We start from the raw sequence: 12,171 nt of genomic DNA on the forward strand, positions 1-12,171 counted from the left end.
TGGAAGAATTAGGAGGGAGGAGGCGTATCCAGCCCACTTCACATCTCCTAGGCCATGAGGGGATTCTCAAGGTTTTCTTCTGAAAGAACAGTGCTCACAGTCTTACCCCCCACCTTCTTTGCAATGAATGCTGCGTTTCAAGTTTCCCTCAAATAAGGAGACTCATTTCTCCTTAAATCCCCTATAAAAGGCCAAGAAATCCCTACAAAAGGCAAAGCCAAGGGATAACCTCTTTTCCCCCTTTGCCCTGTGTTTGTTCAGGAACGTTTCTTGGGAAGATTTGGCAGATGAGCCTTTGATGTGCCGGCTCTGGCAGCCCAGCCTGGCCCAGCCCCTCTCAGATCCTCAGTAATCCCTCCCACGCACAGCACAGGTTGTGCCAGCTGCTGAAGCCTGGCCTGCGAGACACAGAAACACAGGAATTAACTGAGATTAATAAAATATGAGTAGATGGAGAGGGGATAGACTTTAGTCCTCTAAGTGGGTTAAACCTGCAGGGCTGCTTCAGATTCAGGTTTTATTTCTTCAGTCGCTTCTAAACTCTGGAGGGAGGATCTTGTAGGGAAAGGGCTGTTTCGGATGTGTTAAAGGTGTAAGTGGTAGAAGCATTAAGAAGAAGCAGTAGAAAGAAGGGGAGGATGGAGATACTTCCTTCTCCTTTGGAGATGTTGTTGCTGCTGTCTTGCATTCCCTGTAGGGATTCAGGGAAATGTTAGGAGTTCCTTACTTGTTTTCTGGAAGTAGACAGGAATTTATATGGTGGAACATTCAGTATTTGATTTAATCCATGCTCCATTATACTTGAAATGGGCTTAGTATTTCCTGCATTAGAAAGTATTATTATGTCAGTCAGCAGAAGAGGAAAAAAAAGCTCTGATTGCATGGATAGCCTCTAGCAAATAACATTGCTTTGCTAACTGTAGGAAGAGGTGTCCTCTTTTTCTCCTTAGGTGAACATTTCTTTTTTGGAAAGATGAAACAGCTGACTCCTAAGCTAGCAGAAATGTCCAGCTACAGATCAGAACATTATGATACTTCTGTGGACTAAAAGACCTTGTGGTCTGGTAGAAAGTGCTGCCTTTCTCTGTGGCCTGAGGTCAGCTAATTCATATTCATCAGAGAGTAATGACTTGCTCAGGGCTTGTAACTTCCTATTATATTGAAAAAAGGTAAGCAAGTGGGTGGTATTCGGGGAGTCAGGGTGTAACATTAATTTCATAATCACATAAAACACACACCTTTGTGCATTCATACTCTTATAGATTAGGATTTTGAGCACGAAAGTAAGAGAATGGAAGAACTGTTAGCTTACTGATCAACCTTTTCCCAAGACAAGACAGTGTGTTCCTGTTTTTAAATATTTCCATGTAAAAGGGAAGAAAAGGTTCATCTCTTCTACTGGGATAGTTTTCATCTTTTGAATAGATCTCAGGCAGATTTATAATCTTTAAGAATGTCACCCTTAGGTTATAAAGTTAATTTATTTTTTTTCCCTAATTACATATGAGATGTGTTCAGTTTACAAGTTAAAACCCGAGGTGGTCTTTTTTTGTTGTTGCTTTTAATTTTTTTTTATGATACTGGCTTTGCAAACTCTTCCTGGAACTAGACAATAAACAGATTTTCTGCTTCCAATGCTACTTCTAGCTATATCCGTTACCCAGGGTGTGAGACGAAGGTTTGTGAGAGGAAGGTTATATCGTTGGCAAAATGGGAAGCAGGATAAACTCCTGTTTATGTCTGTTCAGTTGCAGTGCATTTGTACAGTGAGCTAGAGAAAAACTACATCATAAGACAGATCCTATGAAGGTTGAAACTACTGTAATTTATGCCAGCTGTCCAGAGACACTTGCTGTTATCATGTTATACTAACAAACATTAAAGTCCTGAAATACAGAACAGCATAACTCTGTCATTCGGAGAGACCTTACTTTGCTGCAGCTGAGCATCTGGCCCTGTGAGCTGATTTCATGTTTCCAGTTGGAGTCATTATCTCTTTGGCTGTGGGAACACACATCCCATGCTTATGCTCGAATTCAGAGTGTTGGACTCAGTGGTAATATATATAAACCCTGAGAACTACTGAACATCTTTGTGTTTCATAAATATTCTGGTAGACCTGAGCAAACTCCCAAAGTCCTGGCCTAGTACTCACTGCAATTTAATTTATGGCATGTATTTCCCCCACTATTTCCAGCAGCTTAGCTGAGGAATCTGGAGGAAGCATTGCCAGGATATATGAATTTTCAGAAATTCACATCTGGGGATGGACATGCCAGATTAACATTAATAAATGGCATGGAACACTGACTGGTGAGTGTGACAAAGCCAGCTATTTTCCTCACCTTTCTAAAAGTTCGCTTTAGTCAGTATGCTCAGTCTGCCAGGTGAGATGAGAGGACAAAAAATTTAAATCTAATTGGAATAGAGGCTTGATTCTGACATCTGTGGACATAAAAATACCTATTTCTCTGTCAATACTGATTTTGTCAGCAGAGGTGGGTCATGAATGAAAGGGTTGCAGGGTTGCTTTTAGGAGCTGAGCCATTGTTTGCCATCTAAAAAAAGCTGGTAAATCCTTGTACTAGTTTGAAAACAAACCAGTGAGAGACTCAAAATCAGAACTACAATTTAATAGGAAAATTAAAAATAAATGCAGCAATACAGAAACACTGACAGAGTCAGGATACAACCTGACACTCTGTCAGGCATGGTGGTGGTAGCAGTCTGATGAAATGGTGGCTGCAGTCCTTCTGAAGTGATTGATGTGGTTCTGTTGAAGCAGTGATCCTATAGAAGGGTCTGGTCTTCCTCTGAAGGTCCAGTAGTGGTTATGTAGCTCTTGTCCTCTGGAAACCCAGTAGGTAAGGACTGAGTGTGGTATTCCAAACCTCAGATTATATCCAGATAGGAAAGCTTGGTTCCTCCTCTTGGGCAGAGCATCTCACAATGGGGTGATGTAATTTTATGAGTCATGCAGTGAGGTTAGATGGCCTATTAAGAAGATAGAAGATATCCCTCTGGGGAGAGTTATCAGGTATGTGTCACAGAAGAGATACAGAACATTGCCCCAGCTGGTTTCAACAGATGGTGATAGAATACATACTTTTGGTTACATCTTACATTGTAACCTAAGACAATCCTTACAAAGAAAATTTTGTAATTAAGGGTGTTTTATTTGTCCCACCTGAAATTCATAGTCCAGGCTGATCTCAGGAAATCCAAATAGTCTGTTTGAAGTTTAGAGCTTTAGGAGAGATGGGGGCATCGGGTACACAGTGGTATTTTCACAAAGCTCCTCCCTTTATATCCGAAAAAAGGAATTTACTGCTTTGCTTGCATTTATGGCTGCTTGATGGCTGTTTTACAAACTGAATTGATATGCCTGCAGAAAGCTTGTGACAGAGGGGCCACTGCATGGCTCCTACATTGCTACTCCATCCCAGGCATGGTGCTTTTATTTGGAATAAATATATGTCTGTTTAAACTAATGACTTGCAAAGACATGTGGCCAGGTGCACTGTTTTTGGATGGGATAGACTTAATTTTGTTCACAGTAGCTGGGATGGGCTATGTTTTAGATTTGTGACCAAAACATTGCTGGGATGTTTTTGTTATTGCTGAATGAAGCCAAAGGCTTTCCTGCTCCTCACCCCACCCCAGCAGAGAGGAGGCTGGGAGTGCACTAGGAGCTGGAAGGGGACACAGCTGGGACAGCTGACCCCGACTGACCCAAGGGACATCCCACACCATATGGTGTCATGCTCAGCATACAAACCTGTGACCAAATGTCCTTAATTTTGCCCGTGACTCATTTGCTTTGGCAGCATCTGGAGCAGCAAACTGGTCCACGGACACTTGAAGTGATTGATCTGAATTGCAGAAGAGGCATGGCAGGGAGGTAGAAGGAGTCAAGCCCTGAGCCTGTCCTGATTTACAGCTGTGAAGCCAGTGCCCTCTGCAGCAGAAAGTGGAAAGATGGAGATCTACAAGCACCTTGTTATCACCCAGGAGTGAGGAGAGGCAGATCACATTTTATTATAGCTGTCAGGGGTACAGAAAAAGTCTTCTCCCTCCCATCCTGCCTTGCTTTGCCTTTTCACTGCAGTGATGGACCGGAGAATGCAGATGATGAGGTCTGGTGGTCTTATCCCCAAGGGTGCAGATTCTGCATGATGTAGGTGCCCCATTTTAAAAAGAGATTGCAATGCATAGCATAAAGAGAAATAATAACCTATATAAAGACAAAACTGAGCATATTGTGAATGTTGTCACAGCAATCTCCATCTTCCTCATACCTGGGGAATTAATGTCTGACCTGTCCTGGCTTCTGTGAAAGCAGAGTGGATCAGTTTTACCTTAGGGTAATATTTTGCAGCAAAGACTGAGATGTCTGCATTTTTTTTTTTTTCCAATCTTATATCTAATGCATTTAGGGGTTTTGAGACCCAAAGAAGGCCATTTCTGAGGAAAGGAATTTACCTCCTTTCACATGCAGGTAAGTGGTTTTATTACTAGAAGAAAAACCTCATGAAATGTGAAGCTTACAGTTCAGCTTTTTTGATTTTATTTTTACATCTATCAATATTTGTGTGAAATCTGTAAAACCTTAGAAATGCTGCAACTTTGATCACAGTTACAAGCTAGATTGCAACTGCTCCACTCACAGCTCATCAAAGAACTGAGTGCTGCAAGAATGGCTCAGAAGTGACCAGCAAGAGCTGGAACAGGGAAATCATCTGCTGGCATGAAATCCTAATTGTACCATTACTAAGGCAGTGGCCTGTCCAAACAGGGAGGGTGGCTAAGGAGTGTCATGAAAGTAAAAAAAAAATAAAATTCAGTCTTCATTTGCAAATTCCTGCAGAAGATGGGCAGAAGCCTGTGTGCAGTGGCAGCTGGTGGGAAGAGAGCACTGTATGCACATGCATTGATTGTGTATGTGTGCAAGTGTAGGGGCTCAGATGGAACCACAGATGGATGCATAGAATATCCTGAATTAGAGTGGTCCTACAGGGACCACCAAACACAACCATTCTCCTGGCTCTGCATAGGACAACCCCAAAAATCACACCGTGTGTGAGAGCATAGTGCAAAACTTCTTGAACTCTGTCAGGCAGCTGGTATGGAGCATCCTTGTGCTTGTTGCCTTTGGGAAGAGACCTTGTCACAGGTCTCCTGTGAGTCTGGAGCTATTATACAAGTGACATGCTATCCTTATGGAGGGGTCTATGCAAAAAGAACCTCTTCTTAATAACCACAGTAGTGGTTATGCATGGTAGTAGGGCAATGAGCTTCATAAAATCTGCACAGGTAATTATCCCATGAGACTGAAACCAGTCAGGGTAATTTTAGGGAGATGAGAGAGTAAAGCCAGGAGGAAATACATTTATTTAGTTTTAATGGAGTAGTTTTCCAATCACTTATATCTCGTCAGGCTGTAAAGGAGAAAAACAATAGTATTAAGGCACTACATGGATCTGCTGTATTAAATTGACCCAAATTCCTTATCTTTATAAAGCTGCAACAAATGGGAGCTCCAGCAAGGAATACATTCCTTCATGTCTTCTCTTTTTTTCTTGTGTCTGTAAGTGTGGCTCATTCAACAGCCAGTAAGGTAGTTATTATTAACACAGAGGAGAGCTGGAGTAGTTTACTGAAAATCCTGTCTTACAGCAAATGCAAAGCAAAGGTTTAGGTGAATCAATTTGCTGTTATTATGGTGTCCTCACATGGTCTCCAATAGAAAGCTCTGTTGAATTTACAGCTACATTTTGTATCATTTTGAAGTATTAACTACTTAATTCTACTGGTTCTGCTGCTGATGATAAACCAGATGTTTTATCACGGGCAGCGGTGTGGATTCTTACAGGTACTTATGTGCCAGCTCCTATTCATTTCCGCAGGAGCTGGGTTTATCTGCTCAGCTGTATCCAGAAAATGTATATGCAGCACTCTGAGCTCAAACTGCTGCCAATTTCTTGTTCATTTTAACCTGCATCTTGCATGAGGGGATGTTTTCCCTTTAAAAGATTTACACCTTCAACTCCTGGGATTATTAAAAAAACCAAAATAAATCATTCATTGCTTCCCTCACTTTTTAAAGTTTTCTTTAAATAACAAGAGCCAAAGGTAGAACTACCTTCACAGAATCATCATCATGCTTTTTTCCACCGATTTCTGTGGAACATAAAACTAGCTGAGGACCTAAAAATCTAAAAACACGACCTGAGGATACATTAAGAGACAAAATTCCCAAAGATTGCATTCTAGGCTGGCGCCACACCTTGGGTCTTTGCTTTCATTATGAATCTTGTTAATGGGCATTATTAATTAGAAATTAAGGTTTTATTTAACTTAAAACATTGGTATTGAGCTCTTTTCAATGCTTGGCTTTCATTAAAGAATTTTCATTAGAAAAGTCACAACAATACTATAAATTAAACTTTCTATCTTTTCCATTTTTGAAATATTTTTTGCATGAAACATTCCTGTTGTATTCAAAATAGTCCTCTATTGGCCTTTCAGCCAGATTTTAGTAGATTTATTTTCAAATATTATACTAGATATCAACAATGGTCCCTTAGCTCAAGTTTTAAAAAAGAACTGTGAGAACTCATTGGTTTGGGGAAAGGGGATTTTTTTTAACGTCTTATGGTGAATGTATATAAATTTGGGGCTGGGGTACAGAGTAGATGGCAAAACCTTTTCCTGCTTGCTTTTCCCAGAATGAACATTCCCACAGACTCTGCACAGACAGGAGGAAAAAGTCAGTATGTCAAAAGGAGAAAGAACCTGTGGGACTTAGGAGATTTGTAGTGGACAATGCTCATGTGATTTATAACCCTTCTGAACTTCTGGTGCTTCTGGTTTCCAGGTCAGATCCTGCTTCAAAACTGGCCACACTTTGCACAAGAGTTTGGAACAGATGGAACTGGTGAATTCAGGGGTTGGAACTAGATGATCTTGAACTTCCAACCAGAGCAATTCTATGAATTCTAAATGTCCCTTTACACCTAAATTATTCTTGTGGTTCTACAGTTTTGTATCAAAGGCAGTGAGCAAGTCTTTTTCCAGGAGGAAAAATATGTGAAACTTACAGTGTACTTGTGAGACATAGAAGGTTGGAGGAAAGAAAAATGCTGCTTTAAAATCAACTTTTCCCCCATCTCATGGGTCCAAAAAAGCACTGACAGTTTTGATTTTGGGGCTTAAATTATATCACAGTGGCTGTTGGAAACTGCAGACTGAAATGTCAGTGTTGCTGGAATATAATAGTACAGCGCCAGTAAACATCCCTGGATTTAGCTCTCACTTATTCTTTTTTTTATTTAGTATTCCATCAATAACTTTGTTGCACATGCTTTTGCACAGATAGTTAATTTCTTTCAAGGTGGTTTAACTGCCTAGCAACCTTATAAAAATAAATTTTGGTGTTCTGTAGTAATGGCTGAAAACAGTGGAGCTTACATTAATGCAACTCTGGTGTTTTGAGAGGTAGTGACTGAAATGCCCTGGCCTTTTTTTTTTTTTTTTTTGGTAAAAATTAATTCTTAAAGGAAAAATGTTTTTAAGGATTTAATGAAGCTGACTGGTAAAGAATCAAGTAAAATATGGCTATTAAGTAAATCATCCTACTTAAATGGTGACTTTCAAAGATGTCAATGAGAGATGTGCGTCCACACATTTTTTATGCCTTTGAAAATGCTCTTTTCTTCCCAGGAGAAATAGTAAATTGAAGCCTTCTGGAAAAGAACAAAACCAACCATAAACTGCTTTGCATTTATATCACTCAGCCCCCGGAGACGTAGATGTCTGTTCTAGTGTGAATGACATATTCAATCTTACAAAGATTTAAGTGTGAAACTGCAAACACTTATTACCAATTTCAGAGCTTACTTCTCTGAGTAGTTCCACCCAGTAGTATTGTATTTATTATTTACAAGCAGAAATTATGTGCGAAGTAGTTTCTAGAAGATCATGCTTGGGTGAACATTTTGTCTTGCAGAGGTGACTGCAGAGTATATAGGAAGATAACTCTTAAATGATAGGTTAACAGAAGTGTCTAAGCATTTGTCAGCATGAAACAAGGTCAAATGAACTTCACATTCAACATACAATTTTCAGAATTTTATTCTAAACTTACTGACACTGAAGGCCTCCCCAGTGCCCAGCACAGAGGGCCAATCACCATCCTGGTCCTGCCGGGCACACTATTGCTGACACAGAAGGCCAGGATGCCACTGGCCTTCTTGCCCACCTGGGCACATGGTGGCTCCTATTTGCTTTCCAGCCACTCTGCCCCCAGCCTGGAGCACTACAGGGGCTTGTCATGACCCAAGAGCAGGACCCAGACCTTGGTCTTCTTGAACGTCATCCCACTGGTCTCACACCATTGATCCAGTCTGTCCACATCCCCCTGCAGAGCCTTCCTACCCTCCAGCATGTTGGTACTCCCACCCACCTTGGTGCCATCTGTGAACTCTCTGAGAGTGCCCCAAATCACCTCATCTGAATAAACAATGATATTAATCAGGACTGGACCCAATACTGAGCCCTGGGCCCCAGTAGTGATTGTCTGTCTGCTGGATTTAATTCCATTCACCACCACTCTCTGGCTCAGCCATCCAGTAATTTTTTAACCCGATAAAGAGTGCATCCATTGAAGCCATCAGAAGCCAGTTTCTCTAGGAAAACTCTTTGGGAAATGGTGTCAAAGGCTTTACTAAACTCCAGGTAGACACTTCCACAACCTTTGCCTCATCCACCTAAGCAGGTCACCTTGTAATAGGAGGAGATCATGTTTGTTCAGGCAGGACTTGCCTTTCATGAACTGATGCTTGCTGATCCCCTTGTTGTCCTGTATGTGCTGCAAGATCACACTGAGGATGATCTGCTCCATGACCTTCCCTGACACCGAGGTCTGGCTGGCAGGCCTGGAGTTCCCCAGAGCCTCCTTCCAGCCAAGGCAGTCTGTGACACACAAACCTATGTACACCAGGAATTGAGTATTTGGGACTATGTCTGTGCAGCAAATTAAACAGAACCGGGAACTGTCCTTCAGTGCTGAAACTCAATTGCATACCTTTTGAAATTGTTGGCATTGTTCCTGGTGTTCTTTTAGCCAACCAGCACTGTCCCAAACTGTTCCTTTCACAGCTCAGTAATTAGCACAGGCAAGCAACCATTCCCAATAAGCAGTTTCCATGCAGATACACTTTACTGGAGGGTGAGAGAGTGAGGTGGTTTGGACATTTTAGAGTAGCCCTTTCCATGCCAAGGTGTTCCCGTGACAGAGAAGAGCTCTAAACAAGCATAATTTGTTAGCATAAATTGAGTTTATGCATCCTGAGTCTTAGATGTTTACCCTAAGCAAAATATCATCTGAATTTTCTGTTTGAAGATTGGCTGCTGCTATCCAAAAACACCCTAGGAAGCATAGATCTAAGACTGGAAGGACTTAATTGATGAGATGAACCCTGATTATAAAAGCAGGAGCTTTGCCTGCAAAAACAAAGTGCAAACTCATGACTGGGAGGAACATACTGATGACTTACTGGGTATTCTTTCATCAATGCAGCTTTATTTTCAAATTACTTTTTTTGCCTTGTTTCCAAAGGAAGGTGCTGCTCATGTTAGAGCTCTGTCCTGGTATTAGCAGCTGGCTACCACCAGTTCATTAAACTGCACCACTTCAAAATGCCAGTAAAGCAGCAATGACTGAAGCCACTGCAGCTGGGATGGTGTGATTCTGCAATGGGGGCAGCTGTAAACCTTGTACCAGCAGGAGTTGTGCCACCAGCCTGTGCTGGTGGTTTGTATTGGGGCAGCCGTGCCAGGGTTTGTAATGTGGGAAAAGCAGCAGCATAATGGAACCTCAGATATGTCATTCTTACCTGACTGTTGTTCATTCTGCCCTGATGCAGAACTGGCTTAGAGCTTAATATTCATCTCTCACTCTTGATGTGAGCTCATAATATCAGTTTGCCAGGTAGATATGCAGCATGTATGGAAGAACTAGGAAAATGAACTGTTAACTTTCTCCTGGTCCAGGCATCAGTGGGATCCTTTGGAAACCCTTACACTTCAAGGGCATTTTTGCTAGGTGGTACCTCCAGTTATGTTTCCAGTGCAGAATTATTTTCTTCAGTTTTTCACAAAACCTGAAGCACTGTTTCTAAGATGAAGGACATCGAGCCTCCGATCCTTTCAAGTCTTCTTCAGAATTATGTATTTCCTCCTTTACAGAGCTTATGTGTTATCCCAGCAGTTGTATTTCCTAGTGAGGTCTTTTCTTAGATGTCTGATATCCGTAGAAGTATTTGAAATCATTAATCTCAGAGACTGGATTCCTTGTATGAGTGGAGCATTCAGAAACTGCAGATCTCCCTTCTGAATTAACTTAGCTGGTGACAAATCTTACTGTTTTCTTTCTCCACCTGCTCTTTCTAAGTGCAGTAAGTCCACACTCACAGACGTGCTTGGAACATGTCCTGCTTAAATGCCACAGCCAATAATAAATCAAAATGAAAATGCTACATAAATAGGCCAGAATAAAGCTGGCTTTGCATGCTGCCAGCCTACCTGAGGGAGGTCTGGTTGTCCTTAACAATAACATTAATTTTAACTTATAATAATTTAACAAGCTTACATATTAAGAAGAGAGATATACAAGTATGCAAACATCAAAAGAGATCAGAAAAAGCTTGATGATAACTTTTCTGTCAGAACACACTGTGACTTGAAACGCTTTGCAGATCAGGCTTTTCAGGTTCTTTTTCAGGAATTCTCTTTTAGAAGAAAACCCAGGAGGAAATTTCTGACCTTTTGACTTTTTCAGAATCAAATATTTAAATTTTACTATCAATGCATCATTTTGATATGTGTTCTCAGCAGAGTGGATGCTGTGGTGCTAACCATCATAGCCTTAATCTCCTGCCATTGCACCTTCTGACCACAGTGTCTCTTTGAAGGACAGGCTGCAAAACAAAACTGGTGCTCCTCCAGAGAGCGAAGAAGTGCTTCACAGAGGTGAAGGGTAAGTCATAGACCTCTGTGATGATTACCAAAGTTCAGTGTGCAGGATCTTTCCTTTCATCAATGTAGAGGTCTGGCAGCAGGTGGCTTCTCCAGCCATAAAACCCACAGCAAGGTCAGCTGAGTGCCTTCACAGTCCTCCACATTTCCTGCACCTGGTCAAAGACACAACTCCATTATCTCTTTTACCTCCTGTTTCTGGTGGATCAGTGTGGACATACCTTCATCTCTGCTGATGGACTAAGGGCCCTTAATGTTTCTAGTGGAGCATTAAGGGGAACTCAAATAATGCTCCAGGAAGGTTAGGCTGAAAGCCTGCTAGTTACATGATTCATCTGACCTAACATTAGGTGTCTGCCACTTGCCCGGGCTTTTATTACATTCAGTGGTGACCTGATCAGTATAGTCCATGGAGATTAGTGCATGATTCATCCTAACAAATGCAGCTCTTTCACTGAGGGTGAGATGAATCATGCCACAAACTACAGTAACTCTACAGACTACCTCTTTGCTGACTGCAAAGACAGCCCAGAGTGACTTGCTTAGAAATAAGTCTAACTCTATAAATATTCACATTTAGCTAAAAAAATTCCACTTCATATGTCTTAAGGGCATATTATTACTTTTGACACCTGCATTTGAACACCTGAATTAGAAACGTCCATGTTTGAGTAATCGTACTTGAGAATCCTGCTAAAATCGTGGTGTCCCTACTGATGCTTAATTACATTGTTAGGAGGACATAAACAGTGGCTCTTCCTGATGCACTACACTGAGGTGTGTTGTAATACTTTCCAAGGAAAGTCTTAAGGAAGCATCAAAGGTATTATGGAAAGAATTCAAATGATTCACCTTGAATACACACAGCAGATAAGTAGATGTAGGTGATTCACTTCCTCTCTGGTGTGTTCTAAGCACCTGGGAGTGAAAAACTTACTTGGTTGAGACATTTTTCACAGAGGAGAACAAAAGAGTTCAGGCAACTTCATCTTGTCTCCTGCTGCACTGTTCTGTGGATTGACACTGTCTTTCTGACAAACTCAGAGGGAGTTGACTTCAGTTAAGCCCAGATTTTATCCCAGAAAGATAAAGCTGAAAAACTTACACAGCTTTGAGCTGTGATTACAAAATCCA

Source organism: Aphelocoma coerulescens, chromosome 2 (genome assembly GCF_041296385.1).
Source record: "Aphelocoma coerulescens isolate FSJ_1873_10779 chromosome 2, UR_Acoe_1.0, whole genome shotgun sequence".
NCBI classification, from domain to species: Eukaryota; Metazoa; Chordata; class Aves; order Passeriformes; family Corvidae; genus Aphelocoma; species Aphelocoma coerulescens.